The sequence below is a fragment of the Phascolarctos cinereus genome, unplaced genomic scaffold (genome assembly GCF_003287225.1).
Source record: "Phascolarctos cinereus isolate Bilbo 61053 unplaced genomic scaffold, phaCin_HiC Scaffold_726;HRSCAF=1367, whole genome shotgun sequence".
NCBI classification, from domain to species: domain Eukaryota; kingdom Metazoa; phylum Chordata; class Mammalia; order Diprotodontia; family Phascolarctidae; genus Phascolarctos; species Phascolarctos cinereus.
This window is the reverse complement of record NW_027556098.1, coordinates 120,328,516-120,335,802: the sequence shown is the minus strand read 5'-3', so window position 1 is coordinate 120,335,802 and position 7,287 is coordinate 120,328,516.

Sequence of the window (7,287 nt, the reverse complement as noted above, 5' to 3'; positions counted from 1 at the left end):
GAGGCAAATAAAGTGTTAATTTTTAAAACAGGTAAAGGCGGACAATAAAAGAGAAAATTATAGAACAGGCTCCTTAACAAAGATACTATATAAAACAATATCAAATAGAACAGGGTAATATATTTTTAAAGGGCAGCCGGGTGGCACAGTGGATAAGAGCCCATCTTCCTGAGTGTTATGACTTTGTCTTGTTCAGGATACTTAATAAATATCAAAAATGATGCCTAAAGGTAATCCTGGCAGCTAGGTGACAGAGTGGGTAGAGCACTGGGCCTAGAGTCAGGAAGACCCGAGTTCCAATTTGCTTACTGGCTGTCTGACCCTTAACCCTGTTTGCCTTAGTTTCCTCATCTGTAAAATGAGCTGGAGAAGGCTATGCAAACTACTCCAGTATCTGCCAAAGCAAACCCCAAATGGGGTCACAAAGAATTGGACACAACTGAACAAAAATATATTTTGTATTATTCATAATGATCAAAAAAATGTGTATGAGGTATGCAAGAGTAGTTTAATATCAAGTATTCTAGGAGATATATGGTTGGGCTGTGTAATAAAAAGATACGTCTGGCTCCCATAGGACATGGATAAGTATCTGATCTGGGATCTATCCCACCTATGTCCAAGGGGAGAGGGCCATTTCCCCTTTGTGGGGAGGAAGAGGAGGGCCCTGGCTGAGTATTTGCTCCTTTGCTCTTCTTTTTTTTTTTTCCCCAGCCAAAGACAGTTTATTAGAACATCTGCCATATTGACCGGACTCTTAAGGAATCTAAGCATTTGTGTCGTTAATGCAAGGGGGCCAGATCTTAAGAATCTGAGCACCTTAATGGTGTTAGAGTTAGAAGGGCTTATGTTTCCAAAGGTAGAATAATGCAGAGATTTTAAAGAACAACAGCTCCAGGAAGTTGTACACTGTAGGTGGGCTTGGGCTTAGCCAATAAAAAGTAAGCTGATGGTTCCATAAAGACCCCAAAATCAAGATAAGGGTCAAGCCAGCTCAGACCAGTTAGGGTCAACCTGAGGACACCTGAAAAATGTTAGTGTGCCTGCTTAACAAACTTCATTACTATTATCTGACACACCCCACATAAAATTAGAGCCTCATTAAGGAGTCATGGGACGTATGACCAAGGGAGGGGGAACATACTTGAGCATATCAAGGGGAAACATGTAAGGAAAGGTATGACCTGGGAAGGGATGGACCAATCCAGGCCTGGGAGGTTTCTCGCTGAATTCAACTGCATAAAAGCACACTTTCCCTTGCACTCAGGGCCCACCCCTCCTGAAGAGGGGTGGAACCTGCTTCTGGACAGAAACATCTAAATTCTCTGGACTTTCTTTGTAATAAATTTTCTTGATGACTAAATTTTTGGTGTTAAGCCTATTTCTAACAATGGAGACAAGATGAATCTCATATAGAGAAAGACTTTGGGAGGATTCCAGGAGTGGCCAAGTAGTCTGGAGTGACTGGAGGGGATGTCTAAAGAGGAGCTGGAAGGGAGTGGCCAGTAAGCTGGAGTGAACAGAACACCCGGGATCTGGACCACATGGCGAACAGAGAATGGAGTCTAGGTAGGATTAAGGGTGGGAAGTGGCCAGGGTCAGTCAGGAGGTAACGGAATAGAACTGGGAGATAGCCGCACAGCCACAATGAAAGGCCAGTTTCTGTGAATAGATTACAGCCTCAAGTAAATGCTAGAGATTTGGGAAAAGCCAAGGGATTTTCTTTTTGTTGGGTCCAGATCCCAAAGACATGGTCTTTTCCTTTTAGGGGTTCAGATCCCATCACCATCATCCCCCTCCCACCAAACAAATAGAACCCAAATTTTTTTGGGATAAGGGCAAAGGTCTTGGCTTCTGAAACTACTTCCTGCTGGCAAAGGGCATAGAGCTGTCCTTTCCTTGAGGGGGTCCCAAAAAGGAAGTTGACTGGAATCAAGTGCAGGCTGCATCCAGGGGACATTGGCTGGTACCCAATGTTTTCTACCAACTGTAGGTGAATGGCCTGTAGTCTGGAATCTGACAGAAAAGACTGCAGGGCCCAGATGTAGAGAGAAGGAAAAGTATAATGCTCTTCTATCTTCAAGAGGCATTGGACTAGAAGTATATTACACATCAGATATTTGCCGTCTGAGATTATAACACTTTGAGACCATGGACAAATGTCTCTTATCATGATGAGTCTCAAGGAGAGGACAGTAATTAGTTTGCCATGCCTCAAATGCTGGTTGCACAAAAGACTATCACAAATAGGTAAAAAAAACCACTTTATCAAAGTAAACAGTAAACTGAAATCATGGGATTCACACAGATTAGGGTAGGTAAGCTGGAGAGCAAGATAAAAACACAGCTCAACTGAGGAGAAAACTGTCTTGGTGGGGAGTGGGAAAAACTCCATACGTAAGTCTTTAGGGGCTGCAAAGTACTAGAATTCAAAAGACATGTTGGAGAGTCAGCTTTCCACATTTCTGTAGTTCCAGGGATATTTCTTGTCCATCACTCAGAAGTCTTTGCTTGCTTTTCTTGGCTGCTTCTCTCAAAATTCCTCTTCCAAAGTGTCAGCCCCCTCTGCAGGCATGCCCAGCATCCGCTGAGATCTCTCAGCCAATCAGTACTCACCTCTCCTTCTGAATATGCAGCACACAGCACAACTATCAGTGAAGGCTTATCATTCAGGAAAACCTCCCCCGGCTTGGTTGGAAATGAGTTTGCACTATCAACATCAAGAAATACAAATCAAAAAACCCTTTTGCCACATATCAGTAGATAAGCCTTTAATAAGAGCAAAGAGGAACTGTTCCTTTTGTTCATGCAACTGTAATTGAGTCAAGAACAAGATATGCATAGTTAACCTGAGAATATGAGCCAGTTTATTGTTGCGCAGTCATTTCAGTCCTGTCCAACTCTCCAACACCCCATTTGGTGTTTTCTTGACAAAGACACTGGAGTTGTTTGCCATTTCCTTCTCCAGCTCATTTTATCCATAGGAAACTGAGGCAGACAGGGTTGAGAGACTGCCTAGAGTAACATAGCTAGGAAGTATCCGAGGCCGGATTTGAACTCAGGTCTTCCTGACTCTGGGCCTGGCACTCTAGAGGTCTATCTCCAGTTATTCTGATCTTTATCTCGCCACTAGACCCAGATGACTGGTCACTGGCTAGTGACTTTACAGAGCCCTCCCTCACTTAAAACCAATCCACTTGCATGTAACGGCATCACCTCCCTGATGTCATGGTCCTTTTTCAGAACAATGGACAGACGATGATGACAATGACAACCTGGCACTCTGACCACTGAGCCACCTAACTGCTACTTGAGCCAGTTTAGTATGGTACATTTGTTCCACATAAAAGGAAGACTCTAATCAATACAAGTAATCTACAAATAAGGCTGTTTTTTCCCACTCTTCTTTCTTCACCAAGCTCTGACCTTGATCTCTTCTTCTTTTACTTTATCTGTTGTTATGTATCTCAAACCCCATCAAAAGATACCGTTCAACTGACACAGAGAATAAATTAGGAGTAGTAAAAGCATGATGAAACAATAGAAAGCAGCTTCATAAAGTTCCTTAATGACTTCCCAAGTATGGGGCCTCTAAAGCCAAGAGACTTTTCCTCTGGCTCACTGAGACTCCAATGCAGGGACCTCTGCTATGAGATGCCCCAAAGGGCAGAGCCAACCCTCCTAGGAAGCATTGAGCTTGTGAACAAAGGCAACATCAGCCTCATGCCTAAAAAGCAATAACAGAGTTCAGACAGAAAGCTGAGCTATCCTGTCACAAATGTGGTCTGGGTATATAGCTGAGAGAGAAATGCAAAATTGGTGTGAAAGGCTAAATTCCAAGGAAACCAGCTTTGGGAAACAGGGTTAGGGATAGAAGTATCCTCAGACTCCCCAAAAGAGTGTGACCTCATCATCAGTTTCTTATGGATCCTTTCCATTTCAACCCATAGAAAACCTCACAGAAGCAACAATGAAGATTTGAAAATGTGCGTTCCAGGTGACCACTGAATTGCAATTTTTCTATGAAAGGCATTTGAGAATAAGTTCACTGTAGCCTATGAAAAGGCTAAGACATAGTAGGATGACACACACATATCAGTAAGCCTCAAGTTCTCTTAAGTTTGGGGTATTAATAGAAAAATGAATAATATCTTGGCTCTGACATGTCCAGGGCTGGTTGGCTGCCAGGGACTGAGCCATGAGAGGTATTTCAACCACAGTGCAACCTATCTTCATCTAAGAGTATGAATTTTCCAGGGAGCATTCCCTTCCTCACCAATATTGGGAGTCTGTGAGAAATTGTACCGTTTCAAGTATGTGGGGATTAAGAATGACTCTACTATTTGATTTTCCCTTGTTTACTTTGCTATTTGGTCTAAATTAAATCCTTACTATTTAGTTCATGGTTCTCTGGTCTGTTTGGAGAGAATACTGAATGTTATATTTGCATAATTATGATCTCACTGAATCTGAGTACCAACAGGCTCCACAGCTGAGTGGGACATGATACATACACCTAGCACTAGAGACTATATAAGACATGATTCCTACCCTCAGAGCTTTACTTTTTAAATTTTCACTGCATATAGGAGGTCTCTCACTTCTCTTTTTTTTTTTTTGCTTTTTGGTGAGGCAATAGGGATTAAGTGACTTGCCCAAGGTCACACAGTAAGTATCAAGTGTCTGAGTCCAGATTTGAACTCAGGTCCTCTTGACTCCAAGGCCGAAGCTCTATACACTTTACCACCTAGCTCCTCACTTCTAAGGATATTATCCCATCACAAGAAATTAAACTCCTATCATCAGGATAATTGGAGGAAATGAAAAATGTATAACCAGAAAAGAGGTTGCCACCCATCATTAGATCCTTCACATCTAAACTGATACAGATAGGACAGACAAATTCTTCTTGCTCATAGGAGCATATGGAAGAAATTGTCTACGTGGCCCTGCTTTAAATTGTCAGAATCAGCTTCAGAGTATGAAAACGATTGCAGGAAATTTGTCACCAGTACCCGACTTAAAATTAAGAAACTGACCATCTACAGAGCCACAGCTCAAAAGAAAAAAGGAAAAAATCAGAAGTAAACGAATGCCCAGAGGAGTTCAAGTAAGGTTGGTACTTTAGGTTTAGGTATTTAAGAGTCTGATCACAAGGCAGTAAAAAAGATTTGAAAAGGATTTAGCGTCCCCAAAATGACAAGTCAAAAACATTGAGGTTATATGCAATGTATACAGCATGCACGGTTAAAGTCTGGGTATTCCTGAGTTCAGCAGCCTTAAGCTAGATGCCTCATTCAGCCTGTGCTGCCCCTTTGAGCCAGACAGCCCAGAACAAAAAGCAAGTAGCAATAAATAGAGGAATTCAGAGCAAATTATACATTGTGAAAGTTTTTGTATCTTGTTGAAATTAACCTCAAGGACATTGAAAGGAAAGAGAAACAGGGGAAGGTGCCCTGAAAAGACAATATGGTGCCCTTCCCCAGTAGTGGCAATACCACCAGATGTAAAGTCAGAGATCAGAGGGTCTCTGGGTAAACCACATCATTTCCCTGGGCCTCAGTTTCCTTATCTTTAAAATTAGGCCATTGCAGTAAGGCAGTGAAGGTGCTTTGAGTTCCTCTGGTGTTTTTCCTTCTCTGTATCTCCTGTTGGTGTGCTATCCTTTCCAAGAAGGTATGAAGGAGGATGGAAGGAAACAAGCATTTATTAACTATCTATTATATGCCAAGCATTATACCAAATGCTTTACAAATATCTTTTGATACTGCAACTGTGGGAGGGAAATGTTATTCAATAGGACTGCCATTTTACATTTGAGGAAACTGAGGCAGAGGTTAAATGACTTGCTCAAGGTCACACAGCTAGTAAGTGTCAAGGCCAGATTGAAAATTAAGTCTTCTTGACTCTAGGCCTAATGCTCTATCTCCTGTACCTGGATGTGGGGAGAAGAGAGGGAGGAAAGGGGTTGCTTTAAACTTTTTGTTTCCCTATGCCTGACTTGTAGGTCTGTGTCACGTTACCAAACTACCTGACCTTTGCCTGGGCAGGTTTACTTAGGGAAAGAGATTTGTTCTATGATGATTTTAGTGCCTTCAGGCTCAAGGAAAGCAATATCTGATAGGTATCTTTAACCCTACTTCCCTTCTTCAAGATATGCCTAGTGGAGTCTAGGAACATGCTAACAGAGACACAAATATTTGTGAACTAGTTTATCACATATCACAACTGGCATTCTTCCCCATTCCCCAGCCAAAAACAAAAATAAAAAGCCCCCAAAATCCCCCACCATACTAGCAGCTCAAGTCACAGCTACCCTTTGCTCAATCAAACCTTTGTTGTTCTTCCCCTCCCTGCTGGCTGCTACAAGCTGATACCAGCCAAAGCATCTCCCCACCCTACCCCCATCACCGTGTGCCTCGGCACAGCTGCTGGGGAGCATGGCAAACACAAAGCAGCTGAAAGAATCTGTGTTTAAATATTCAGACTCTCCCACATCAATATACTGAATTTTTAGGTCATCCATTCTCCCAGAGCTAACCATCTTGCTCTACATGATTAGAAGATTGGCTTCCAACTAGAGGATTGCAAGTAACCAGTTATTTAAGGCTGACACAGTTAATTCCAGCACCAACAACTGCCACCTCATTCACCTCACTACAGATAGTTTTCAGTGAACAAAGTATGGGGTGGGGGTGGGGGTTTAATTTATTTTTAACAATCATTTTTTAAAATTTTGAGTTCTAAATTTTCTCCCTCCCTTCTGCCCTTCCCCTACTCATTAAGAAGGCAAGCAATACATCAATTATACATGTGAAGTCATACAAAACATTTCAATATTAGCCATGTTGCAAAAGAGAAAAACAAAGTGAAAAACATAAAGAAAATTTTTTAAAAGTATGCTTCAATCTGTACTCAGTTCATCGGTTCTCTCTTTGGAGGTGGACAGCATTTTTCATCATGGGGCCTTTGGATTTGGATTATTGTATTGATCAGAGTATCTAAGTCTTTCACATTTGATCATGGTTACAATTTTGTTGTTACTGTACACAATGGTGAACAAAATATGTTGAGAAGGAAGGCATCCCTGCCACCCTGTTAGCGACCTCTCCTTGACTGGTGCAAGCTCCTCTCCTGCCTCAACCAGAACACATCTTTTGCTGTACAGAAAAAAGAGGATCCTTTTGATCCATGGAATCACTGATTTTCTCATCACTAGAGGGCGACATTTTTCCCATAGGTTCCTTACCCTGTTTAGGTTGAGCAGAATCTGAGCATCCTTAGAAA